General features: G+C 46.1%; 12 non-coding genes across 12 annotated transcripts; all 12 read right to left on the reverse strand.

Annotated features, from left to right (window-relative positions):
• Positions 1 to 411: 411 nt before the first annotated feature.
• LOC130299408 (U2 spliceosomal RNA) lies at positions 412 to 602 on the reverse strand. Its single transcript, XR_008850540.1, has one exon. It is a non-coding gene; the product is annotated as a U2 spliceosomal RNA (small nuclear RNA).
• Positions 603 to 2,695: 2,093 nt separating this feature from the next.
• On the reverse strand, positions 2,696 to 2,886 carry LOC130299409 (U2 spliceosomal RNA). The gene has a single exon (XR_008850541.1). It is a non-coding gene; the product is annotated as a U2 spliceosomal RNA (small nuclear RNA).
• Positions 2,887 to 4,987: 2,101 nt separating this feature from the next.
• On the reverse strand, positions 4,988 to 5,178 carry LOC130299410 (U2 spliceosomal RNA). The gene has a single exon (XR_008850542.1). It is a non-coding gene; the product is annotated as a U2 spliceosomal RNA (small nuclear RNA).
• Positions 5,179 to 7,268: 2,090 nt separating this feature from the next.
• Positions 7,269 to 7,459, reverse strand: LOC130299411 (U2 spliceosomal RNA). Its single transcript, XR_008850543.1, has one exon. It is a non-coding gene; the product is annotated as a U2 spliceosomal RNA (small nuclear RNA).
• A 2,090-nt stretch (positions 7,460 to 9,549) lies between these two features.
• On the reverse strand, positions 9,550 to 9,740 carry LOC130299412 (U2 spliceosomal RNA). Its single transcript, XR_008850544.1, has one exon. It is a non-coding gene; the product is annotated as a U2 spliceosomal RNA (small nuclear RNA).
• A 2,087-nt stretch (positions 9,741 to 11,827) lies between these two features.
• Positions 11,828 to 12,018, reverse strand: LOC130299413 (U2 spliceosomal RNA). Its single transcript, XR_008850545.1, has one exon. It is a non-coding gene; the product is annotated as a U2 spliceosomal RNA (small nuclear RNA).
• A 2,097-nt stretch (positions 12,019 to 14,115) lies between these two features.
• LOC130299415 (U2 spliceosomal RNA) lies at positions 14,116 to 14,306 on the reverse strand. Its single transcript, XR_008850547.1, has one exon. It is a non-coding gene; the product is annotated as a U2 spliceosomal RNA (small nuclear RNA).
• Positions 14,307 to 16,401: 2,095 nt separating this feature from the next.
• LOC130299416 (U2 spliceosomal RNA) lies at positions 16,402 to 16,592 on the reverse strand. The gene has a single exon (XR_008850548.1). It is a non-coding gene; the product is annotated as a U2 spliceosomal RNA (small nuclear RNA).
• Positions 16,593 to 18,686: 2,094 nt separating this feature from the next.
• LOC130299417 (U2 spliceosomal RNA) lies at positions 18,687 to 18,877 on the reverse strand. The gene has a single exon (XR_008850549.1). It is a non-coding gene; the product is annotated as a U2 spliceosomal RNA (small nuclear RNA).
• A 2,092-nt stretch (positions 18,878 to 20,969) lies between these two features.
• Positions 20,970 to 21,160, reverse strand: LOC130299418 (U2 spliceosomal RNA). The gene has a single exon (XR_008850550.1). It is a non-coding gene; the product is annotated as a U2 spliceosomal RNA (small nuclear RNA).
• Positions 21,161 to 23,251: 2,091 nt separating this feature from the next.
• LOC130299419 (U2 spliceosomal RNA) lies at positions 23,252 to 23,442 on the reverse strand. Its single transcript, XR_008850551.1, has one exon. It is a non-coding gene; the product is annotated as a U2 spliceosomal RNA (small nuclear RNA).
• A 2,083-nt stretch (positions 23,443 to 25,525) lies between these two features.
• Positions 25,526 to 25,716, reverse strand: LOC130299420 (U2 spliceosomal RNA). The gene has a single exon (XR_008850552.1). It is a non-coding gene; the product is annotated as a U2 spliceosomal RNA (small nuclear RNA).
• Between the last annotated feature and the right edge of the window lie 1,799 nt (positions 25,717 to 27,515).

Raw genomic sequence — 27,515 nt, forward strand, 5'->3', positions numbered from 1 at the left:
CATCACGTTCAACCAGGGAATTAAGGGGTAGGGGTGTGGCGCGATATTGGGGAAGGGATGAGATTTTATATTTCTTCATAAGCATTAATCTTATTTTGTCAATTAGGAACATTCAGCACCCACCCGCTATCAAGGCAGCTGCCTATCATGTCATGCCCTACCTGCACAGGTGTGCTGGCTACTCAAATGATCCAATTAAGGAGGCCATTTAGTCAGCAGCAGCAGAAGTCCTGTGCCTGGACGCTCCAACAGGGGCCAGACACAAGCAGAAGCAGAAGCAGCAGAAGCAGCAGCAGCACCACCTTTTGTTTTTTGGCTGCAGCAGCAGCAAGGCCCACAGGGCTGGCTAGCTGGCTAGCCAGCAAGCAGGTAGCAATGAAAGTAGGAATCTTTCTTTTTAACCCTGTAAGGGGGTGGTGCACTGTACCCGAAGATACTGCCATATCGGGTCAATGCATAGGGCGACGGAAGCAAGCTTCGAAATCGGCCCCCGTTCTCAAAAATCCATTTAATATATGGTCCCCAGATAGGGGACGTATCAGATATTAAACTGATAAGAACAGATACTACACTTGATCTTAGCCAAAAGGCCGAGAAGCGATAACCGTGAAAGGGGCGGGCCCAACAAGGTCCCCTTCATGGGCACTATCACTGCTTGCTGTCAGGGAGGCTGCCAGACAATTTTCCATGCACACTCTGGGCTGGGGGGCAGTCAACCACCAGTACACACAGCAGAACCTAAACCCATACCATTATTGCTAAGCAGCAAGACAGGGGCCCATTGCACTCCCACGGGGCCTTTTTAAATGCAATCCATAACCCGGATTTGCCAGGAACCCTTCTTACTCCTCCTACTTGCATGTGACACTGGGCTTAGGATCTGCATAGGAAACACACACACAAGCACACACCTACCTTTGTTGCCTGCAGATGCCTCCTTGGCTGTCCCCAAACGGTATCAAACCAACACCCACGGGAAGCTGTAAGCATAGAGGACATGCCTGCACCCCATTGGACTTACCTGTGTGGGTTAAATCCGGGTTATTTGACAACCTATGGCGGTGATGGTTCTGCTCAGGCAGAGCAGTGCTGATGCTCCTCATAAAGCTGTCGCTGCTGTGAAGGTTCTAGGTGACATCACAAATCCCTTTGGTTACATACACAACAAAGCTGGGTTGTTGTTGTTTACACTCTGCAAGGCCTGTGGAAGTGAGTGACATCATAGCACTGTAGTTCTGAGGGTTCAAGATGGATGCAACAATCTCCTGTTGCTTCTATGAAGGCCGTAATAGACGACATCACCAAACAGCTCCATAGTCACATACACAGCAAAGGAGAGATGTTGTTTACACCTAGTGATGTCAGTGGTATTGAGTGACATCACAGCACAGTGCTAAGGCTCCTGGGCCTGGACACAGCAGCGGCTGCAATATCTCAACGGAGAATACGTTTATATCTATGTGTGTGTGTGCGCATATATATATATATATATATATATATATATATATATATATATATATTTCTCCGCCGAAATCACTTTTAAACCCATTTCCACCTTTTTTTCCCTTCTCTTCCTCTTACTTTTTTTTCACGTTTTTTTACGTTTTTCTCCTTTTCGCCTCTTTTCTGGGCGTATTATTCTTCTTTTTCTTCTTTTTTTTTCGTCTAATGCATACCCCATCAGTGCAGCAATGCTTATTCAATACCGCCAGCAGATGGAGACACTGGGGGATAATTTTCTAAGGATTTATACTGATTTTTCCTGTCTGAATTTGTCGCACAGAAAGTTGCAGGCCAAATATGTGTGACATTTCTGCGACTTTAGCTTCTAGAGCATTTTTACAACATTATACATAGGTGCTGAATACATAAAAAGCGACTGTTCAGCGACAGACAAGTCGCATCGGCTGAAAGTAGGCCAGAATGTCAGTCCATGTTGGAGCAGGTTTAGATACAGTCTAAAGCATAGATCTCAAAGTCTGTGCACAGAATTTAGCAAGGGCCTCGCACCTTCTGATGCATCAGGTAGGTGCACAATAGCATAGCCTAACCCTCTGTACTTTGGTCTATATTGATGCGGGACATAGACAGCCAGCTGATGACCAATCCATTAGTGCAATGGATGGCTGGAAGCATTTGTCTTTGCCTTTGCAATACCACAGAAGCAATGCATGGTCAATGTACAGCAATGACACACCTGTGTGAACAGCCAGGAGACCCCCCCCCCCCCCCATGTTATGTTACATAGTTACATAGTTAGTACGGTCGAAAAAAGACATATGTCCATCACGTTCAACCAGGGAATTAAGGGGTAGGGGTGTGGCGCGATATTGGGGAAGGGATGAGATTTTATATTTCTTCATAAGCATTAATCTTATTTTGTCAATTAGGAACATTCAGCACCCACCCGCTATCAAGGCAGCTGCCTATCATGTCATGCCCTACCTGCACAGGTGTGCTGGCTACTCAAATGATCCAATTAAGGAGGCCATTTAGTCAGCAGCAGCAGAAGTCCTGTGCCTGGACGCTCCAACAGGGGCCAGACACAAGCAGAAGCAGAAGCAGCAGAAGCAGCAGCAGCACCACCTTTTGTTTTTTGGCTGCAGCAGCAGCAAGGCCCACAGGGCTGGCTAGCTGGCTAGCCAGCAAGCAGGTAGCAATGAAAGTAGGAATCTTTCTTTTTAACCCTGTAAGGGGGTGGTGCACTGTACCCGAAGATACTGCCATATCGGGTCAATGCATAGGGCGACGGAAGCAAGCTTCGAAATCGGCCCCCGTTCTCAAAAATCCATTTAATATATGGTCCCCAGATAGGGGACGTATCAGATATTAAACTGATAAGAACAGATACTACACTTGATCTTAGCCAAAAGGCCGAGAAGCGATAACCGTGAAAGGGGCGGGCCCAACAAGGTCCCCTTCATGGGCACTATCACTGCTTGCTGTCAGGGAGGCTGCCAGACAATTTTCCATGCACACTCTGGGCTGGGGGGCAGTCAACCACCAGTACACACAGCAGAACCTAAACCCATACCATTATTGCTAAGCAGCAAGACAGGGGCCCATTGCACTCCCACGGGGCCTTTTTAAATGCAATCCATAACCCGGATTTGCCAGGAACCCTTCTTACTCCTCCTACTTGCATGTGACACTGGGCTTAGGATCTGCATAGGAAACACACACACAAGCACACACCTACCTTTGTTGCCTGCAGATGCCTCCTTGGCTGTCCCCAAACGGTATCAAACCAACACCCACGGGAAGCTGTAAGCATAGAGGACATGCCTGCACCCCATTGGACTTACCTGTGTGGCTTAAATCCGGGTTATTTGACAACCTATGGCGGTGATGGTTCTGCTCAGGCAGAGCAGTGCTGATGCTCCTCATAAAGCTGTCGCTGCTGTGAAGGTTCTAGGTGACATCACAAATCCCTTTGGTTACATACACAACAAAGCTGGGTTGTTGTTGTTTACACTCTGCAAGGCCTGTGGAAGTGAGTGACATCATAGCACTGTAGTTCTGAGGGTTCAAGATGGATGCAACAATCTCCTGTTGCTTCTATGAAGGCCGTAATAGACGACATCACCAAACAGCTCCATAGTCACATACACAGCAAAGGAGAGATGTTGTTTACACCTAGTGATGTCAGTGGTATTGAGTGACATCACAGCACAGTGCTAAGGCTCCTGGGCCTGGACACAGCAGCGGCTGCAATATCTCAACGGAGAATACGTTTATATCTATGTGTGTGTGTGCGCATATATATATATATATATATATATATATATATATATATATATATATATATTTCTCCGCCGAAATCACTTTTAAACCCATTTCCACCTTTTTTTCCCTTCTCTTCCTCTTACTTTTTTTTCACGTTTTTTTACGTTTTTCTCCTTTTCGCCTCTTTTCTGGGCGTATTATTCTTCTTTTTCTTCTTTTTTTTCGTCTAATGCATACCCCATCAGTGCAGCAATGCTTATTCAATACCGCCAGCAGATGGAGACACTGGGGGATAATTTTCTAAGGATTTATACTGATTTTTCCTGTCTGAATTTGTCGCACAGAAAGTTGCAGGCCAAATATGTGTGACATTTCTGCGACTTTAGCTTCTAGAGCATTTTTACAACATTATACATAGGTGCTGAATACATAAAAAGCGACTGTTCAGCGACAGACAAGTCGCATCGGCTGAAAGTAGGCCAGAATGTCAGTCCATGTTGGAGCAGGTTTAGATACAGTCTAAAGCATAGATCTCAAAGTCTGTGCACAGAATTTAGCAAGGGCCTCGCACCTTCTGATGCATCAGGTAGGTGCACAATAGCATAGCCTAACCCTCTGTACTTTGGTCTATATTGATGCGGGACATAGACAGCCAGCTGATGACCAATCCATTAGTGCAATGGATGGCTGGAAGCATTTGTCTTTGCCTTTGCAATACCACAGAAGCAATGCATGGTCAATGTACAGCAATGACACACCTGTGTGAACAGCCAGGAGACCCCCCCCCCCCCCCCCCCCATGTTATGTTACATAGTTACATAGTTAGTACGGTCGAAAAAAGACATATGTCCATCACGTTCAACCAGGGAATTAAGGGGTAGGGGTGTGGCGCGATATTGGGGAAGGGATGAGATTTTATATTTCTTCATAAGCATTAATCTTATTTTGTCAATTAGGAACATTCAGCACCCACCCGCTATCAAGGCAGCTGCCTATCATGTCATGCCCTACCTGCACAGGTGTGCTGGCTACTCAAATGATCCAATTAAGGAGGCCATTTAGTCAGCAGCAGCAGAAGTCCTGTGCCTGGACGCTCCAACAGGGGCCAGACACAAGCAGAAGCAGAAGCAGCAGAAGCAGCAGCAGCACCACCTTTTGTTTTTTGGCTGCAGCAGCAGCAAGGCCCACAGGGCTGGCTAGCTGGCTAGCCAGCAAGCAGGTAGCAATGAAAGTAGGAATCTTTCTTTTTAACCCTGTAAGGGGGTGGTGCACTGTACCCGAAGATACTGCCATATCGGGTCAATGCATAGGGCGACGGAAGCAAGCTTCGAAATCGGCCCCCGTTCTCAAAAATCCATTTAATATATGGTCCCCAGATAGGGGACGTATCAGATATTAAACTGATAAGAACAGATACTACACTTGATCTTAGCCAAAAGGCCGAGAAGCGATAACCGTGAAAGGGGCGGGCCCAACAAGGTCCCCTTCATGGGCACTATCACTGCTTGCTGTCAGGGAGGCTGCCAGACAATTTTCCATGCACACTCTGGGCTGGGTCAACCACCAGTACACACAGCAGAACCTAAACCCATACCATTATTGCTAAGCAGCAAGACAGGGGCCCATTGCACTCCCACGGGGCCTTTTTAAATGCAATCCATAACCCGGATTTGCCAGGAACCCTTCTTACTCCTCCTACTTGCATGTGACACTGGGCTTAGGATCTGCATAGGAAACACACACACAAGCACACACCTACCTTTGTTGCCTGCAGATGCCTCCTTGGCTGTCCCCAAACGGTATCAAACCAACACCCACGGGAAGCTGTAAGCATAGAGGACATGCCTGCACCCCATTGGACTTACCTGTGTGGGTTAAATCCGGGTTATTTGACAACCTATGGCGGTGATGGTTCTGCTCAGGCAGAGCAGTGCTGATGCTCCTCATAAAGCTGTCGCTGCTGTGAAGGTTCTAGGTGACATCACAAATCCCTTTGGTTACATACACAACAAAGCTGGGTTGTTGTTGTTTACACTCTGCAAGGCCTGTGGAAGTGAGTGACATCATAGCACTGTAGTTCTGAGGGTTCAAGATGGATGCAACAATCTCCTGTTGCTTCTATGAAGGCCGTAATAGACGACATCACCAAACAGCTCCATAGTCACATACACAGCAAAGGAGAGATGTTGTTTACACCTAGTGATGTCAGTGGTATTGAGTGACATCACAGCACAGTGCTAAGGCTCCTGGGCCTGGACACAGCAGCGGCTGCAATATCTCAACGGAGAATACGTTTATATCTATGTGTGTGTGTGTGCATATATATATATATATATATATATATATATATATATATATATATATATATATTCTCCGCCGAAATCACTTTTAAACCCATTTCCACCTTTTTTTCCCTTCTCTTCCTCTTACTTTTTTTTCACGTTTTTTTACGTTTTTCTCCTTTTCGCCTCTTTTCTGGGCGTATTATTCTTCTTTTTCTTCTTTTTTTTCGTCTAATGCATACCCCATCAGTGCAGCAATGCTTATTCAATACCGCCAGCAGATGGAGACACTGGGGGATAATTTTCTAAGGATTTATACTGATTTTTCCTGTCTGAATTTGTCGCACAGAAAGTTGCAGGCCAAATATGTGTGACATTTCTGCGACTTTAGCTTCTAGAGCATTTTTACAACATTATACATAGGTGCTGAATACATAAAAAGCGACTGTTCAGCGACAGACAAGTCGCATCGGCTGAAAGTAGGCCAGAATGTCAGTCCATGTTGGAGCAGGTTTAGATACAGTCTAAAGCATAGATCTCAAAGTCTGTGCACAGAATTTAGCAAGGGCCTCGCACCTTCTGATGCATCAGGTAGGTGCACAATAGCATAGCCTAACCCTCTGTACTTTGGTCTATATTGATGCGGGACATAGACAGCCAGCTGATGACCAATCCATTAGTGCAATGGATGGCTGGAAGCATTTGTCTTTGCCTTTGCAATACCACAGAAGCAATGCATGGTCAATGTACAGCAATGACACACCTGTGTGAACAGCCAGGAGACCCCCCCCCCCCCCATGTTATGTTACATAGTTACATAGTTAGTACGGTCGAAAAAAGACATATGTCCATCACGTTCAACCAGGGAATTAAGGGGTAGGGGTGTGGCGCGATATTGGGGAAGGGATGAGATTTTATATTTCTTCATAAGCATTAATCTTATTTTGTCAATTAGGAACATTCAGCACCCACCCGCTATCAAGGCAGCTGCCTATCATGTCATGCCCTACCTGCACAGGTGTGCTGGCTACTCAAATGATCCAATTAAGGAGGCCATTTAGTCAGCAGCAGCAGAAGTCCTGTGCCTGGACGCTCCAACAGGGGCCAGACACAAGCAGAAGCAGAAGCAGCAGAAGCAGCAGCAGCACCACCTTTTGTTTTTTGGCTGCAGCAGCAGCAAGGCCCACAGGGCTGGCTAGCTGGCTAGCCAGCAAGCAGGTAGCAATGAAAGTAGGAATCTTTCTTTTTAACCCTGTAAGGGGGTGGTGCACTGTACCCGAAGATACTGCCATATCGGGTCAATGCATAGGGCGACGGAAGCAAGCTTCGAAATCGGCCCCCGTTCTCAAAAATCCATTTAATATATGGTCCCCAGATAGGGGACGTATCAGATATTAAACTGATAAGAACAGATACTACACTTGATCTTAGCCAAAAGGCCGAGAAGCGATAACCGTGAAAGGGGCGGGCCCAACAAGGTCCCCTTCATGGGCACTATCACTGCTTGCTGTCAGGGAGGCTGCCAGACAATTTTCCATGCACACTCTGGGCTGGGGGGCAGTCAACCACCAGTACACACAGCAGAACCTAAACCCATACCATTATTGCTAAGCAGCAAGACAGGGGCCCATTGCACTCCCACGGGGCCTTTTTAAATGCAATCCATAACCCGGATTTGCCAGGAACCCTTCTTACTCCTCCTACTTGCATGTGACACTGGGCTTAGGATCTGCATAGGAAACACACACACAAGCACACACCTACCTTTGTTGCCTGCAGATGCCTCCTTGGCTGTCCCCAAACGGTATCAAACCAACACCCACGGGAAGCTGTAAGCATAGAGGACATGCCTGCACCCCATTGGACTTACCTGTGTGGGTTAAATCCGGGTTATTTGACAACCTATGGCGGTGATGGTTCTGCTCAGGCAGAGCAGTGCTGATGCTCCTCATAAAGCTGTCGCTGCTGTGAAGGTTCTAGGTGACATCACAAATCCCTTTGGTTACATACACAACAAAGCTGGGTTGTTGTTGTTTACACTCTGCAAGGCCTGTGGAAGTGAGTGACATCATAGCACTGTAGTTCTGAGGGTTCAAGATGGATGCAACAATCTCCTGTTGCTTCTATGAAGGCCGTAATAGACGACATCACCAAACAGCTCCATAGTCACATACACAGCAAAGGAGAGATGTTGTTTACACCTAGTGTCAGTGGTATTGAGTGACATCACAGCACAGTGCTAAGGCTCCTGGGCCTGGACACAGCAGCGGCTGCAATATCTCAACGGAGAATACGTTTATATCTATGTGTGTGTGTGCGCATATATATATATATATATATATATATATATATATATATATATATATATTCTCCGCCGAAATCACTTTTAAACCCATTTCCACCTTTTTTTCCCTTCTCTTCCTCTTACTTTTTTTTCACGTTTTTTTACGTTTTTCTCCTTTTCGCCTCTTTTCTGGGCGTATTATTCTTCTTTTTCTTCTTTTTTTTCGTCTAATGCATACCCCATCAGTGCAGCAATGCTTATTCAATACCGCCAGCAGATGGAGACACTGGGGGATAATTTTCTAAGGATTTATACTGATTTTTCCTGTCTGAATTTGTCGCACAGAAAGTTGCAGGCCAAATATGTGTGACATTTCTGCGACTTTAGCTTCTAGAGCATTTTTACAACATTATACATAGGTGCTGAATACATAAAAAGCGACTGTTCAGCGACAGACAAGTCGCATCGGCTGAAAGTAGGCCAGAATGTCAGTCCATGTTGGAGCAGGTTTAGATACAGTCTAAAGCATAGATCTCAAAGTCTGTGCACAGAATTTAGCAAGGGCCTCGCACCTTCTGATGCATCAGGTAGGTGCACAATAGCATAGCCTAACCCTCTGTACTTTGGTCTATATTGATGCGGGACATAGACAGCCAGCTGATGACCAATCCATTAGTGCAATGGATGGCTGGAAGCATTTGTCTTTGCCTTTGCAATACCACAGAAGCAATGCATGGTCAATGTACAGCAATGACACACCTGTGTGAACAGCCAGGAGACCCCCCCCCCCCCCCATGTTATGTTACATAGTTACATAGTTAGTACGGTCGAAAAAAGACATATGTCCATCACGTTCAACCAGGGAATTAAGGGGTAGGGGTGTGGCGCGATATTGGGGAAGGGATGAGATTTTATATTTCTTCATAAGCATTAATCTTATTTTGTCAATTAGGAACATTCAGCACCCACCCGCTATCAAGGCAGCTGCCTATCATGTCATGCCCTACCTGCACAGGTGTGCTGGCTACTCAAATGATCCAATTAAGGAGGCCATTTAGTCAGCAGCAGCAGAAGTCCTGTGCCTGGACGCTCCAACAGGGGCCAGACACAAGCAGAAGCAGAAGCAGCAGAAGCAGCAGCAGCACCACCTTTTGTTTTTTGGCTGCAGCAGCAGCAAGGCCCACAGGGCTGGCTAGCTGGCTAGCCAGCAAGCAGGTAGCAATGAAAGTAGGAATCTTTCTTTTTAACCCTGTAAGGGGGTGGTGCACTGTACCCGAAGATACTGCCATATCGGGTCAATGCATAGGGCGACGGAAGCAAGCTTCGAAATCGGCCCCCGTTCTCAAAAATCCATTTAATATATGGTCCCCAGATAGGGGACGTATCAGATATTAAACTGATAAGAACAGATACTACACTTGATCTTAGCCAAAAGGCCGAGAAGCGATAACCGTGAAAGGGGCGGGCCCAACAAGGTCCCCTTCATGGGCACTATCACTGCTTGCTGTCAGGGAGGCTGCCAGACAATTTTCCATGCACACTCTGGGCTGGGGGGCAGTCAACCACCAGTACACACAGCAGAACCTAAACCCATACCATTATTGCTAAGCAGCAAGACAGGGGCCCATTGCACTCCCACGGGGCCTTTTTAAATGCAATCCATAACCCGGATTTGCCAGGAACCCTTCTTACTCCTCCTACTTGCATGTGACACTGGGCTTAGGATCTGCATAGGAAACACACACACAAGCACACACCTACCTTTGTTGCCTGCAGATGCCTCCTTGGCTGTCCCCAAACGGTATCAAACCAACACCCACGGGAAGCTGTAAGCATAGAGGACATGCCTGCACCCCATTGGACTTACCTGTGTGGGTTAAATCCGGGTTATTTGACAACCTATGGCGGTGATGGTTCTGCTCAGGCAGAGCAGTGCTGATGCTCCTCATAAAGCTGTCGCTGCTGTGAAGGTTCTAGGTGACATCACAAATCCCTTTGGTTACATACACAACAAAGCTGGGTTGTTGTTGTTTACACTCTGCAAGGCCTGTGGAAGTGAGTGACATCATAGCACTGTAGTTCTGAGGGTTCAAGATGGATGCAACAATCTCCTGTTGCTTCTATGAAGGCCGTAATAGACGACATCACCAAACAGCTCCATAGTCACATACACAGCAAAGGAGAGATGTTGTTTACACCTAGTGATGTCAGTGGTATTGAGTGACATCACAGCACAGTGCTAAGGCTCCTGGGCCTGGACACAGCAGCGGCTGCAATATCTCAACGGAGAATACGTTTATATCTATGTGTGTGTGTGCGCATATATATATATATATATATATATATATATATATATATATATTTCTCCGCCGAAATCACTTTTAAACCCATTTCCACCTTTTTTTCCCTTCTCTTCCTCTTACTTTTTTTTCACGTTTTTTTACGTTTTTCTCCTTTTCGCCTCTTTTCTGGGCGTATTATTCTTCTTTTTCTTCTTTTTTTTCGTCTAATGCATACCCCATCAGTGCAGCAATGCTTATTCAATACCGCCAGCAGATGGAGACACTGGGGGATAATTTTCTAAGGATTTATACTGATTTTTCCTGTCTGAATTTGTCGCACAGAAAGTTGCAGGCCAAATATGTGTGACATTTCTGCGACTTTAGCTTCTAGAGCATTTTTACAACATTATACATAGGTGCTGAATACATAAAAAGCGACTGTTCAGCGACAGACAAGTCGCATCGGCTGAAAGTAGGCCAGAATGTCAGTCCATGTTGGAGCAGGTTTAGATACAGTCTAAAGCATAGATCTCAAAGTCTGTGCACAGAATTTAGCAAGGGCCTCGCACCTTCTGATGCATCAGGTAGGTGCACAATAGCATAGCCTAACCCTCTGTACTTTGGTCTATATTGATGCGGGACATAGACAGCCAGCTGATGACCAATCCATTAGTGCAATGGATGGCTGGAAGCATTTGTCTTTGCCTTTGCAATACCACAGAAGCAATGCATGGTCAATGTACAGCAATGACACACCTGTGTGAACAGCCAGGAGACCCCCCCCCCCCCCATGTTATGTTACATAGTTACATAGTTAGTACGGTCGAAAAAAGACATATGTCCATCACGTTCAACCAGGGAATTAAGGGGTAGGGGTGTGGCGCGATATTGGGGAAGGGATGAGATTTTATATTTCTTCATAAGCATTAATCTTATTTTGTCAATTAGGAACATTCAGCACCCACCCGCTATCAAGGCAGCTGCCTATCATGTCATGCCCTACCTGCACAGGTGTGCTGGCTACTCAAATGATCCAATTAAGGAGGCCATTTAGTCAGCAGCAGCAGAAGTCCTGTGCCTGGACGCTCCAACAGGGGCCAGACACAAGCAGAAGCAGAAGCAGCAGAAGCAGCAGCAGCACCACCTTTTGTTTTTTGGCTGCAGCAGCAGCAAGGCCCACAGGGCTGGCTAGCTGGCTAGCCAGCAAGCAGGTAGCAATGAAAGTAGGAATCTTTCTTTTTAACCCTGTAAGGGGGTGGTGCACTGTACCCGAAGATACTGCCATATCGGGTCAATGCATAGGGCGACGGAAGCAAGCTTCGAAATCGGCCCCCGTTCTCAAAAATCCATTTAATATATGGTCCCCAGATAGGGGACGTATCAGATATTAAACTGATAAGAACAGATACTACACTTGATCTTAGCCAAAAGGCCGAGAAGCGATAACCGTGAAAGGGGCGGGCCCAACAAGGTCCCCTTCATGGGCACTATCACTGCTTGCTGTCAGGGAGGCTGCCAGACAATTTTCCATGCACACTCTGGGCTGGGGGGCAGTCAACCACCAGTACACACAGCAGAACCTAAACCCATACCATTATTGCTAAGCAGCAAGACAGGGGCCCATTGCACTCCCACGGGGCCTTTTTAAATGCAATCCATAACCCGGATTTGCCAGGAACCCTTCTTACTCCTCCTACTTGCATGTGACACTGGGCTTAGGATCTGCATAGGAAACACACACACAAGCACACACCTACCTTTGTTGCCTGCAGATGCCTCCTTGGCTGTCCCCAAACGGTATCAAACCAACACCCACGGGAAGCTGTAAGCATAGAGGACATGCCTGCACCCCATTGGACTTACCTGTGTGGGTTAAATCCGGGTTATTTGACAACCTATGGCGGTGATGGTTCTGCTCAGGCAGAGCAGTGCTGATGCTCCTCATAAAGCTGTCGCTGCTGTGAAGGTTCTAGGTGACATCACAAATCCCTTTGGTTACATACACAACAAAGCTGGGTTGTTGTTGTTTACACTCTGCAAGGCCTGTGGAAGTGAGTGAAGTGACATCATAGCACTGTAGTTCTGAGGGTTCAAGATGGATGCAACAATCTCCTGTTGCTTCTATGAAGGCCGTAATAGACGACATCACCAAACAGCTCCATAGTCACATACACAGCAAAGGAGAGATGTTGTTTACACCTAGTGATGTCAGTGGTATTGAGTGACATCACAGCACAGTGCTAAGGCTCCTGGGCCTGGACACAGCAGCGGCTGCAATATCTCAACGGAGAATACGTTTATATCTATGTGTGTGTGTGCGCATATATATATATATATATATATATATATATATATATATATATATTTCTCCGCCGAAATCACTTTTAAACCCATTTCCACCTTTTTTTCCCTTCTCTTCCTCTTACTTTTTTTTCACGTTTTTTTACGTTTTTCTCCTTTTCGCCTCTTTTCTGGGCGTATTATTCTTCTTTTTCTTCTTTTTTTTCGTCTAATGCATACCCCATCAGTGCAGCAATGCTTATTCAATACCGCCAGCAGATGGAGACACTGGGGGATAATTTTCTAAGGATTTATACTGATTTTTCCTGTCTGAATTTGTCGCACAGAAAGTTGCAGGCCAAATATGTGTGACATTTCTGCGACTTTAGCTTCTAGAGCATTTTTACAACATTATACATAGGTGCTGAATACATAAAAAGCGACTGTTCAGCGACAGACAAGTCGCATCGGCTGAAAGTAGGCCAGAATGTCAGTCCATGTTGGAGCAGGTTTAGATACAGTCTAAAGCATAGATCTCAAAGTCTGTGCACAGAATTTAGCAAGGGCCTCGCACCTTCTGATGCATCAGGTAGGTGCACAATAGCATAGCCTAACCCTCTGTACTTTGGTCTATATTGATGCGGGACATAGACAGCCAGCTGATGACCAATCCATTAGTGCAATGGATGGCTGGAAGCATTTGTCTTTGCCTTTGCAATACCACAGAAGCAATGCATGGTCAATGTACAGCAATGACACACCTGTGTGAACAGCCAGGAGACCCCCCCCCCCCCCCCCATGTTATGTTACATAGTTACATAGTTAGTACGGTCGAAAAAAGACATATGTCCATCACGTTCAACCAGGGAATTAAGGGGTAGGGGTGTGGCGCGATATTGGGGAAGGGATGAGATTTTATATTTCTTCATAAGCATTAATCTTATTTTGTCAATTAGGAACATTCAGCACCCACCCGCTATCAAGGCAGCTGCCTATCATGTCATGCCCTACCTGCACAGGTGTGCTGGCTACTCAAATGATCCAATTAAGGAGGCCATTTAGTCAGCAGCAGCAGAAGTCCTGTGCCTGGACGCTCCAACAGGGGCCAGACACAAGCAGAAGCAGAAGCAGCAGAAGCAGCAGCAGCACCACCTTTTGTTTTTTGGCTGCAGCAGCAGCAAGGCCCACAGGGCTGGCTAGCTGGCTAGCCAGCAAGCAGGTAGCAATGAAAGTAGGAATCTTTCTTTTTAACCCTGTAAGGGGGTGGTGCACTGTACCCGAAGATACTGCCATATCGGGTCAATGCATAGGGCGACGGAAGCAAGCTTCGAAATCGGCCCCCGTTCTCAAAAATCCATTTAATATATGGTCCCCAGATAGGGGACGTATCAGATATTAAACTGATAAGAACAGATACTACACTTGATCTTAGCCAAAAGGCCGAGAAGCGATAACCGTGAAAGGGGCGGGCCCAACAAGGTCCCCTTCATGGGCACTATCACTGCTTGCTGTCAGGGAGGCTGCCAGACAATTTTCCATGCACACTCTGGGCTGGGGGGCAGTCAACCACCAGTACACACAGCAGAACCTAAACCCATACCATTATTGCTAAGCAGCAAGACAGGGGCCCATTGCACTCCCACGGGGCCTTTTTAAATGCAATCCATAACCCGGATTTGCCAGGAACCCTTCTTACTCCTCCTACTTGCATGTGACACTGGGCTTAGGATCTGCATAGGAAACACACACACAAGCACACACCTACCTTTGTTGCCTGCAGATGCCTCCTTGGCTGTCCCCAAACGGTATCAAACCAACACCCACGGGAAGCTGTAAGCATAGAGGACATGCCTGCACCCCATTGGACTTACCTGTGTGGGTTAAATCCGGGTTATTTGACAACCTATGGCGGTGATGGTTCTGCTCAGGCAGAGCAGTGCTGATGCTCCTCATAAAGCTGTCGCTGCTGTGAAGGTTCTAGGTGACATCACAAATCCCTTTGGTTACATACACAACAAAGCTGGGTTGTTGTTGTTTACACTCTGCAAGGCCTGTGGAAGTGAGTGACATCATAGCACTGTAGTTCTGAGGGTTCAAGATGGATGCAACAATCTCCTGTTGCTTCTATGAAGGCCGTAATAGACGACATCACCAAACAGCTCCATAGTCACATACACAGCAAAGGAGAGATGTTGTTTACACCTAGTGATGTCAGTGGTATTGAGTGACATCACAGCACAGTGCTAAGGCTCCTGGGCCTGGACACAGCAGCGGCTGCAATATCTCAACGGAGAATACGTTTATATCTATGTGTGTGTGTGCGCATATATATATATATATATATATATATATATATATATATATATATATTCTCCGCCGAAATCACTTTTAAACCCATTTCCACCTTTTTTTCCCTTCTCTTCCTCTTACTTTTTTTTCACGTTTTTTTACGTTTTTCTCCTTTTCGCCTCTTTTCTGGGCGTATTATTCTTCTTTTTCTTCTTTTTTTTCGTCTAATGCATACCCCATCAGTGCAGCAATGCTTATTCAATACCGCCAGCAGATGGAGACACTGGGGGATAATTTTCTAAGGATTTATACTGATTTTTCCTGTCTGAATTTGTCGCACAGAAAGTTGCAGGCCAAATATGTGTGACATTTCTGCGACTTTAGCTTCTAGAGCATTTTTACAACATTATACATAGGTGCTGAATACATAAAAAGCGACTGTTCAGCGACAGACAAGTCGCATCGGCTGAAAGTAGGCCAGAATGTCAGTCCATGTTGGAGCAGGTTTAGATACAGTCTAAAGCATAGATCTCAAAGTCTGTGCACAGAATTTAGCAAGGGCCTCGCACCTTCTGATGCATCAGGTAGGTGCACAATAGCATAGCCTAACCCTCTGTACTTTGGTCTATATTGATGCGGGACATAGACAGCCAGCTGATGACCAATCCATTAGTGCAATGGATGGCTGGAAGCATTTGTCTTTGCCTTTGCAATACCACAGAAGCAATGCATGGTCAATGTACAGCAATGACACACCTGTGTGAACAGCCAGGAGACCCCCCCCCCCCCCCCCCCATGTTATGTTACATAGTTACATAGTTAGTACGGTCGAAAAAAGACATATGTCCATCACGTTCAACCAGGGAATTAAGGGGTAGGGGTGTGGCGCGATATTGGGGAAGGGATGAGATTTTATATTTCTTCATAAGCATTAATCTTATTTTGTCAATTAGGAACATTCAGCACCCACCCGCTATCAAGGCAGCTGCCTATCATGTCATGCCCTACCTGCACAGGTGTGCTGGCTACTCAAATGATCCAATTAAGGAGGCCATTTAGTCAGCAGCAGCAGAAGTCCTGTGCCTGGACGCTCCAACAGGGGCCAGACACAAGCAGAAGCAGAAGCAGCAGAAGCAGCAGCAGCACCACCTTTTGTTTTTTGGCTGCAGCAGCAGCAAGGCCCACAGGGCTGGCTAGCTGGCTAGCCAGCAAGCAGGTAGCAATGAAAGTAGGAATCTTTCTTTTTAACCCTGTAAGGGGGTGGTGCACTGTACCCGAAGATACTGCCATATCGGGTCAATGCATAGGGCGACGGAAGCAAGCTTCGAAATCGGCCCCCGTTCTCAAAAATCCATTTAATATATGGTCCCCAGATAGGGGACGTATCAGATATTAAACTGATAAGAACAGATACTACACTTGATCTTAGCCAAAAGGCCGAGAAGCGATAACCGTGAAAGGGGCGGGCCCAACAAGGTCCCCTTCATGGGCACTATCACTGCTTGCTGTCAGGGAGGCTGCCAGACAATTTTCCATGCACACTCTGGGCTGGGGGGCAGTCAACCACCAGTACACACAGCAGAACCTAAACCCATACCATTATTGCTAAGCAGCAAGACAGGGGCCCATTGCACTCCCACGGGGCCTTTTTAAATGCAATCCATAACCCGGATTTGCCAGGAACCCTTCTTACTCCTCCTACTTGCATGTGACACTGGGCTTAGGATCTGCATAGGAAACACACACACAAGCACACACCTACCTTTGTTGCCTGCAGATGCCTCCTTGGCTGTCCCCAAACGGTATCAAACCAACACCCACGGGAAGCTGTAAGCATAGAGGACATGCCTGCACCCCATTGGACTTACCTGTGTGGGTTAAATCCGGGTTATTTGACAACCTATGGCGGTGATGGTTCTGCTCAGGCAGAGCAGTGCTGATGCTCCTCATAAAGCTGTCGCTGCTGTGAAGGTTCTAGGTGACATCACAAATCCCTTTGGTTACATACACAACAAAGCTGGGTTGTTGTTGTTTACACTCTGCAAGGCCTGTGGAAGTGAGTGACATCATAGCACTGTAGTTCTGAGGGTTCAAGATGGATGCAACAATCTCCTGTTGCTTCTATGAAGGCCGTAATAGACGACATCACCAAACAGCTCCATAGTCACATACACAGCAAAGGAGAGATGTTGTTTACACCTAGTGATGTCAGTGGTATTGAGTGACATCACAGCACAGTGCTAAGGCTCCTGGGCCTGGACACAGCAGCGGCTGCAATATCTCAACGGAGAATACGTTTATATCTATGTGTGTGTGTGCGCATATATATATATATATATATATATATATATATATATATATATATTTCTCCGCCGAAATCACTTTTAAACCCATTTCCACCTTTTTTTCCCTTCTCTTCCTCTTACTTTTTTTTCACGTTTTTTTACGTTTTTCTCCTTTTCGCCTCTTTTCTGGGCGTATTATTCTTCTTTTTCTTCTTTTTTTTCGTCTAATGCATACCCCATCAGTGCAGCAATGCTTATTCAATACCGCCAGCAGATGGAGACACTGGGGGATAATTTTCTAAGGATTTATACTGATTTTTCCTGTCTGAATTTGTCGCACAGAAAGTTGCAGGCCAAATATGTGTGACATTTCTGCGACTTTAGCTTCTAGAGCATTTTTACAACATTATACATAGGTGCTGAATACATAAAAAGCGACTGTTCAGCGACAGACAAGTCGCATCGGCTGAAAGTAGGCCAGAATGTCAGTCCATGTTGGAGCAGGTTTAGATACAGTCTAAAGCATAGATCTCAAAGTCTGTGCACAGAATTTAGCAAGGGCCTCGCACCTTCTGATGCATCAGGTAGGTGCACAATAGCATAGCCTAACCCTCTGTACTTTGGTCTATATTGATGCGGGACATAGACAGCCAGCTGATGACCAATCCATTAGTGCAATGGATGGCTGGAAGCATTTGTCTTTGCCTTTGCAATACCACAGAAGCAATGCATGGTCAATGTACAGCAATGACACACCTGTGTGAACAGCCAGGAGACCCCCCCCCCCCCCCCCCCATGTTATGTTACATAGTTACATAGTTAGTACGGTCGAAAAAAGACATATGTCCATCACGTTCAACCAGGGAATTAAGGGGTAGGGGTGTGGCGCGATATTGGGGAAGGGATGAGATTTTATATTTCTTCATAAGCATTAATCTTATTTTGTCAATTAGGAACATTCAGCACCCACCCGCTATCAAGGCAGCTGCCTATCATGTCATGCCCTACCTGCACAGGTGTGCTGGCTACTCAAATGATCCAATTAAGGAGGCCATTTAGTCAGCAGCAGCAGAAGTCCTGTGCCTGGACGCTCCAACAGGGGCCAGACACAAGCAGAAGCAGAAGCAGCAGAAGCAGCAGCAGCACCACCTTTTGTTTTTTGGCTGCAGCAGCAGCAAGGCCCACAGGGCTGGCTAGCTGGCTAGCCAGCAAGCAGGTAGCAATGAAAGTAGGAATCTTTCTTTTTAACCCTGTAAGGGGGTGGTGCACTGTACCCGAAGATACTGCCATATCGGGTCAATGCATAGGGCGACGGAAGCAAGCTTCGAAATCGGCCCCCGTTCTCAAAAATCCATTTAATATATGGTCCCCAGATAGGGGACGTATCAGATATTAAACTGATAAGAACAGATACTACACTTGATCTTAGCCAAAAGGCCGAGAAGCGATAACCGTGAAAGGGGCGGGCCCAACAAGGTCCCCTTCATGGGCACTATCACTGCTTGCTGTCAGGGAGGCTGCCAGACAATTTTCCATGCACACTCTGGGCTGGGGGGCAGTCAACCACCAGTACACACAGCAGAACCTAAACCCATACCATTATTGCTAAGCAGCAAGACAGGGGCCCATTGCACTCCCACGGGGCCTTTTTAAATGCAATCCATAACCCGGATTTGCCAGGAACCCTTCTTACTCCTCCTACTTGCATGTGACACTGGGCTTAGGATCTGCATAGGAAACACACACACAAGCACACACCTACCTTTGTTGCCTGCAGATGCCTCCTTGGCTGTCCCCAAACGGTATCAAACCAACACCCACGGGAAGCTGTAAGCATAGAGGACATGCCTGCACCCCATTGGACTTACCTGTGTGGGTTAAATCCGGGTTATTTGACAACCTATGGCGGTGATGGTTCTGCTCAGGCAGAGCAGTGCTGATGCTCCTCATAAAGCTGTCGCTGCTGTGAAGGTTCTAGGTGACATCACAAATCCCTTTGGTTACATACACAACAAAGCTGGGTTGTTGTTGTTTACACTCTGCAAGGCCTGTGGAAGTGAGTGACATCATAGCACTGTAGTTCTGAGGGTTCAAGATGGATGCAACAATCTCCTGTTGCTTCTATGAAGGCCGTAATAGACGACATCACCAAACAGCTCCATAGTCACATACACAGCAAAGGAGAGATGTTGTTTACACCTAGTGATGTCAGTGGTATTGAGTGACATCACAGCACAGTGCTAAGGCTCCTGGGCCTGGACACAGCAGTGGCTGCAATATCTCAACGGAGAATACGTTTATATCTATGTGTGTGTGTGCGCATATATATATATATATATATATATATATATATATATATATATATATTTCTCCGCCGAAATCACTTTTAAACCCATTTCCACCTTTTTTTCCCTTCTCTTCCTCTTACTTTTTTTTCACGTTTTTTTACGTTTTTCTCCTTTTCGCCTCTTTTCTGGGCGTATTATTCTTCTTTTTCTTCTTTTTTTTCGTCTAATGCATACCCCATCAGTGCAGCAATGCTTATTCAATACCGCCAGCAGATGGAGACACTGGGGGATAATTTTCTAAGGATTTATACTGATTTTTCCTGTCTGAATTTGTCGCACAGAAAGTTGCAGGCCAAATATGTGTGACATTTCTGCGACTTTAGCTTCTAGAGCATTTTTACAACATTATACATAGGTGCTGAATACATAAAAAGCGACTGTTCAGCGACAGACAAGTCGCATCGGCTGAAAGTAGGCCAGAATGTCAGTCCATGTTGGAGCAGGTTTAGATACAGTCTAAAGCATAGATCTCAAAGTCTGTGCACAGAATTTAGCAAGGGCCTCGCACCTTCTGATGCATCAGGTAGGTGCACAATAGCATAGCCTAACCCTCTGTACTTTGGTCTATATTGATGCGGGACATAGACAGCCAGCTGATGACCAATCCATTAGTGCAATGGATGGCTGGAAGCATTTGTCTTTGCCTTTGCAATACCACAGAAGCAATGCATGGTCAATGTACAGCAATGACACACCTGTGTGAACAGCCAGGAGACCCCCCCCCCCCCCCATGTTATGTTACATAGTTACATAGTTAGTACGGTCGAAAAAAGACATATGTCCATCACGTTCAACCAGGGAATTAAGGGGTAGGGGTGTGGCGCGATATTGGGGAAGGGATGAGATTTTATATTTCTTCATAAGCATTAATCTTATTTTGTCAATTAGGAACATTCAGCACCCACCCGCTATCAAGGCAGCTGCCTATCATGTCATGCCCTACCTGCACAGGTGTGCTGGCTACTCAAATGATCCAATTAAGGAGGCCATTTAGTCAGCAGCAGCAGAAGTCCTGTGCCTGGACGCTCCAACAGGGGCCAGACACAAGCAGAAGCAGAAGCAGCAGAAGCAGCAGCAGCACCACCTTTTGTTTTTTGGCTGCAGCAGCAGCAAGGCCCACAGGGCTGGCTAGCTGGCTAGCCAGCAAGCAGGTAGCAATGAAAGTAGGAATCTTTCTTTTTAACCCTGTAAGGGGGTGGTGCACTGTACCCGAAGATACTGCCATATCGGGTCAATGCATAGGGCGACGGAAGCAAGCTTCGAAATCGGCCCCCGTTCTCAAAAATCCATTTAATATATGGTCCCCAGATAGGGGACGTATCAGATATTAAACTGATAAGAACAGATACTACACTTGATCTTAGCCAAAAGGCCGAGAAGCGATAACCGTGAAAGGGGCGGGCCCAACAAGGTCCCCTTCATGGGCACTATCACTGCTTGCTGTCAGGGAGGCTGCCAGACAATTTTCCATGCACACTCTGGGCTGGGGGGCAGTCAACCACCAGTACACACAGCAGAACCTAAACCCATACCATTATTGCTAAGCAGCAAGACAGGGGCCCATTGCACTCCCACGGGGCCTTTTTAAATGCAATCCATAACCCGGATTTGCCAGGAACCCTTCTTACTCCTCCTACTTGCATGTGACACTGGGCTTAGGATCTGCATAGGAAACACACACACAAGCACACACCTACCTTTGTTGCCTGCAGATGCCTCCTTGGCTGTCCCCAAACGGTATCAAACCAACACCCACGGGAAGCTGTAAGCATAGAGGACATGCCTGCACCCCATTGGACTTACCTGTGTGGGTTAAATCCGGGTTATTTGACAACCTATGGCGGTGATGGTTCTGCTCAGGCAGAGCAGTGCTGATGCTCCTCATAAAGCTGTCGCTGCTGTGAAGGTTCTAGGTGACATCACAAATCCCTTTGGTTACATACACAACAAAGCTGGGTTGTTGTTGTTTACACTCTGCAAGGCCTGTGGAAGTGAGTGACATCATAGCACTGTAGTTCTGAGGGTTCAAGATGGATGCAACAATCTCCTGTTGCTTCTATGAAGGCCGTAATAGACGACATCACCAAACAGCTCCATAGTCACATACACAGCAAAGGAGAGATGTTGTTTACACCTAGTGATGTCAGTGGTATTGAGTGACATCACAGCACAGTGCTAAGGCTCCTGGGCCTGGACACAGCAGCGGCTGCAATATCTCAACGGAGAATACGTTTATATCTATGTGTGTGTGTGCGCATATATATATATATATATATATATATATATATATATATATATATATTTCTCCGCCGAAATCACTTTTAAACCCATTTCCACCTTTTTTTCCCTTCTCTTCCTCTTACTTTTTTTTCACGTTTTTTTACGTTTTTCTCCTTTTCGCCTCTTTTCTGGGCGTATTATTCTTCTTTTTCTTCTTTTTTTTCGTCTAATGCATACCCCATCAGTGCAGCAATGCTTATTCAATACCGCCAGCAGATGGAGACACTGGGGGATAATTTTCTAAGGATTTATACTGATTTTTCCTGTCTGAATTTGTCGCACAGAAAGTTGCAGGCCAAATATGTGTGACATTTCTGCGACTTTAGCTTCTAGAGCATTTTTACAACATTATACATAGGTGCTGAATACATAAAAAGCGACTGTTCAGCGACAGACAAGTCGCATCGGCTGAAAGTAGGCCAGAATGTCAGTCCATGTTGGAGCAGGTTTAGATACAGTCTAAAGCATAGATCTCAAAGTCTGTGCACAGAATTTAGCAAGGGCCTCGCACCTTCTGATGCATCAGGTAGGTGCACAATAGCATAGCCTAACCCTCTGTACTTTGGTCTATATTGATGCGGGACATAGACAGCCAGCTGATGACCAATCCATTAGTGCAATGGATGGCTGGAAGCATTTGTCTTTGCCTTTGCAATACCACAGAAGCAATGCATGGTCAATGTACAGCAATGACACACCTGTGTGAACAGCCAGGAGACCCCCCCCCCCCCCATGTTATGTTACATAGTTACATAGTTAGTACGGTCGAAAAAAGACATATGTCCATCACGTTCAACCAGGGAATTAAGGGGTAGGGGTGTGGCGCGATATTGGGGAAGGGATGAGATTTTATATTTCTTCATAAGCATTAATCTTATTTTGTCAATTAGGAACATTCAGCACCCACCCGCTATCAAGGCAGCTGCCTATCATGTCATGCCCTACCTGCACAGGTGTGCTGGCTACTCAAATGATCCAATTAAGGAGGCCATTTAGTCAGCAGCAGCAGAAGTCCTGTGCCTGGACGCTCCAACAGGGGCCAGACACAAGCAGAAGCAGAAGCAGCAGAAGCAGCAGCAGCACCACCTTTTGTTTTTTGGCTGCAGCAGCAGCAAGGCCCACAGGGCTGGCTAGCTGGCTAGCCAGCAAGCAGGTAGCAATGAAAGTAGGAATCTTTCTTTTTAACCCTGTAAGGGGGTGGTGCACTGTACCCGAAGATACTGCCATATCGGGTCAATGCATAGGGCGACGGAAGCAAGCTTCGAAATCGGCCCCCGTTCTCAAAAATCCATTTAATATATGGTCCCCAGATAGGGGACGTATCAGATATTAAACTGATAAGAACAGATACTACACTTGATCTTAGCCAAAAGGCCGAGAAGCGATAACCGTGAAAGGGGCGGGCCCAACAAGGTCCCCTTCATGGGCACTATCACTGCTTGCTGTCAGGGAGGCTGCCAGACAATTTTCCATGCACACTCTGGGCTGGGGGGCAGTCAACCACCAGTACACACAGCAGAACCTAAACCCATACCATTATTGCTAAGCAGCAAGACAGGGGCCCATTGCACTCCCACGGGGCCTTTTTAAATGCAATCCATAACCCGGATTTGCCAGGAACCCTTCTTACTCCTCCTACTTGCATGTGACACTGGGCTTAGGATCTGCATAGGAAACACACACACAAGCACACACCTACCTTTGTTGCCTGCAGATGCCTCCTTGGCTGTCCCCAAACGGTATCAAACCAACACCCACGGGAAGCTGTAAGCATAGAGGACATGCCTGCACCCCATTGGACTTACCTGTGTGGGTTAAATCCGGGTTATTTGACAACCTATGGCGGTGATGGTTCTGCTCAGGCAGAGCAGTGCTGATGCTCCTCATAAAGCTGTCGCTGCTGTGAAGGTTCTAGGTGACATCACAAATCCCTTTGGTTACATACACAACAAAGCTGGGTTGTTGTTGTTTACACTCTGCAAGGCCTGTGGAAGTGAGTGACATCATAGCACTGTAGTTCTGAGGGTTCAAGATGGATGCAACAATCTCCTGTTGCTTCTATGAAGGCCGTAATAGACGACATCACCAAACAGCTCCATAGTCACATACACAGCAAAGGAGAGATGTTGTTTACACCTAGTGATGTCAGTGGTATTGAGTGACATCACAGCACAGTGCTAAGGCTCCTGGGCCTGGACACAGCAGCGGCTGCAATATCTCAACGGTACGTTTATATCTATGTGTGTGTGTGCGCATATATATATATATATATATATATATATATATATATATATATATATTTCTCCGCCGAAATCACTTTTAAACCCATTTCCACCTTTTTTTCCCTTCTCTTCCTCTTACTTTTTTTTCACGTTTTTTTACGTTTTTCTCCTTTTCGCCTCTTTTCTGGGCATATTATTCTTCTTTTTCTTCTTTTTTTTCGTCTAATGCATACCCCATCAGTGCAGCAATGCTTATTCAATACCGCCAGCAGATGGAGACACTGGGGGATAATTTTCTAAGGATTTATACTGATTTTTCCTGTCTGAATTTGTCGCACAGAAAGTTGCAGGCCAAATATGTGTGACATTTCTGCGACTTTAGCTTCTAGAGCATTTTTACAACATTATACATAGGTGCTGAATACATAAAAAGCGACTGTTCAGCGACAGACAAGTCGCATCGGCTGAAAGTAGGCCAGAATGTCAGTCCATGTTGGAGCAGGTTTAGATACAGTCTAAAGCATAGATCTCAAAGTCTGTGCACAGAATTTAGCAAGGGCCTCGCACCTTCTGATGCATCAGGTAGGTGCACAATAGCATAGCCTAACCCTCTGTACTTTGGTCTATATTGATGCGGGACATAGACAGCCAGCTGATGACCAATCCATTAGTGCAATGGATGGCTGGAAGCATTTGTCTTTGCCTTTGCAATACCACAGAAGCAATGCATGGTCAATGTACAGCAATGACACACCTGTGTGAACAGCCAGGAGACCCCCCCCCCATGTTATGTTACATAGTTACATAGTTAGTACGGTCGAAAAAAGACATATGTCCATCACGTTCAACCAGGGAATTAAGGGGTAGGGGTGTGGCGCGATATTGGGGAAGGGATGAGATTTTATATTTCTTCATAAGCATTAATCTTATTTTGTCAATTAGGAACATTCAGCACCCACCCGCTATCAAGGCAGCTGCCTATCATGTCATGCCCTACCTGCACAGGTGTGCTGGCTACTCAAATGATCCAATTAAGGAGGCCATTTAGTCAGCAGCAGCAGAAGTCCTGTGCCTGGACGCTCCAACAGGGGCCAGACACAAGCAGAAGCAGAAGCAGCAGAAGCAGCAGCAGCACCACCTTTTGTTTTTTGGCTGCAGCAGCAGCAAGGCCCACAGGGCTGGCTAGCTGGCTAGCCAGCAAGCAGGTAGCAATGAAAGTAGGAATCTTTCTTTTTAACCCTGTAAGGGGGTGGTGCACTGTACCCGAAGATACTGCCATATCGGGTCAATGCATAGGGCGACGGAAGCAAGCTTCGAAATCGGCCCCCGTTCTCAAAAATCCATTTAATATATGGTCCCCAGATAGGGGACGTATCAGATATTAAACTGATAAGAACAGATACTACACTTGATCTTAGCCAAAAGGCCGAGAAGCGATAACCGTGAAAGGGGCGGGCCCAACAAGGTCCCCTTCATGGGCACTATCACTGCTTGCTGTCAGGGAGGCTGCCAGACAATTTTCCATGCACACTCTGGGCTGGGGGGCAGTCAACCACCAGTACACACAGCAGAACCTAAACCCATACCATTATTGCTAAGCAGCAAGACAGGGGCCCATTGCACTCCCACGGGGCCTTTTTAAATGCAATCCATAACCCGGATTTGCCAGGAACCCTTCTTACTCCTCCTACTTGCATGTGACACTGGGCTTAGGATCTGCATAGGAAACACACACACAAGCACACACCTACCTTTGTTGCCTGCAGATGCCTCCTTGGCTGTCCCCAAACGGTATCAAACCAACACCCACGGGAAGCTGTAAGCATAGAGGACATGCCTGCACCCCATTGGACTTACCTGTGTGGGTTAAATCCGGGTTATTTGACAACCTATGGCGGTGATGGTTCTGCTCAGGCAGAGCAGTGCTGATGCTCCTCATAAAGCTGTCGCTGCTGTGAAGGTTCTAGGTGACATCACAAATCCCTTTGGTTACATACACAACAAAGCTGGGTTGTTGTTGTTTACACTCTGCAAGGCCTGTGGAAGTGAGTGACATCATAGCACTGTAGTTCTGAGGGTTCAAGATGGATGCAACAATCTCCTGTTGCTTCTATGAAGGCCGTAATAGACGACATCACCAAACAGCTCCATAGTCACATACACAGCAAAGGAGAGATGTTGTTTACACCTAGTGATGTCAGTGGTATTGAGTGACATCACAGCACAGTGCTAAGGCTCCTGGGCCTGGACACAGCAGCGGCTGCAATATCTCAATGGAGAATACGTTTATATCTATGTGTGTGTGTGCGCATATATATATATATATATATATATATATATATATATATTTCTCCGCCGAAATCACTTTTAAACCCATTTCCACCTTTTTTTCCCTTCTCTTCCTCTTACTTTTTTTTCACGTTTTTTTACGTTTTTCTCCTTTTCGCCTCTTTTCTGGGCGTATTATTCTTCTTTTTCTTCTTTTTTTTCGTCTAATGCATACCCCATCAGTGCAGCAATGCTTATTCAATACCGCCAGCAGATGGAGACACTGGGGGATAATTTTCTAAGGATTTATACTGATTTTTCCTGTCTGAATTTGTCGCACAGAAAGTTGCAGGCCAAATATGTGTGACATTTCTGCGACTTTAGCTTCTAGAGCATTTTTACAACATTATACATAGGTGCTGAATACATAAAAAGCGACTGTTCAGCGACAGACAAGTCGCATCGGCTGAAAGTAGGCCAGAATGTCAGTCCATGTTGGAGCAGGTTTAGATACAGTCTAAAGCATAGATCTCAAAGTCTGTGCACAGAATTTAGCAAGGGCCTCGCACCTTCTGATGCATCAGGTAGGTGCACAATAGCATAGCCTAACCCTCTGTACTTTGGTCTATATTGATGCGGGACATAGACAGCCAGCTGATGACCAATCCATTAGTGCAATGGATGGCTGGAAGCATTTGTCTTTGCCTTTGCAATACCACAGAAGCAATGCATGGTCAATGTACAGCAATGACACACCTGTGTGAACAGCCAGGAGACCCCCCCCCCCCATGTTATGTTACATAGTTACATAGTTAGTACGGTCGAAAAAAGACATATGTCCATCACGTTCAACCAGGGAATTAAGGGGTAGGGGTGTGGCGCGATATTGGGGAAGGGATGAGATTTTATATTTCTTCATAAGCATTAATCTTATTTTGTCAATTAGGAACATTCAGCACCCACCCGCTA

This window comes from Hyla sarda, unplaced genomic scaffold (genome assembly GCF_029499605.1).
Source record: "Hyla sarda isolate aHylSar1 unplaced genomic scaffold, aHylSar1.hap1 scaffold_1049, whole genome shotgun sequence".
Classification (NCBI taxonomy): domain Eukaryota; kingdom Metazoa; phylum Chordata; class Amphibia; order Anura; family Hylidae; genus Hyla; species Hyla sarda.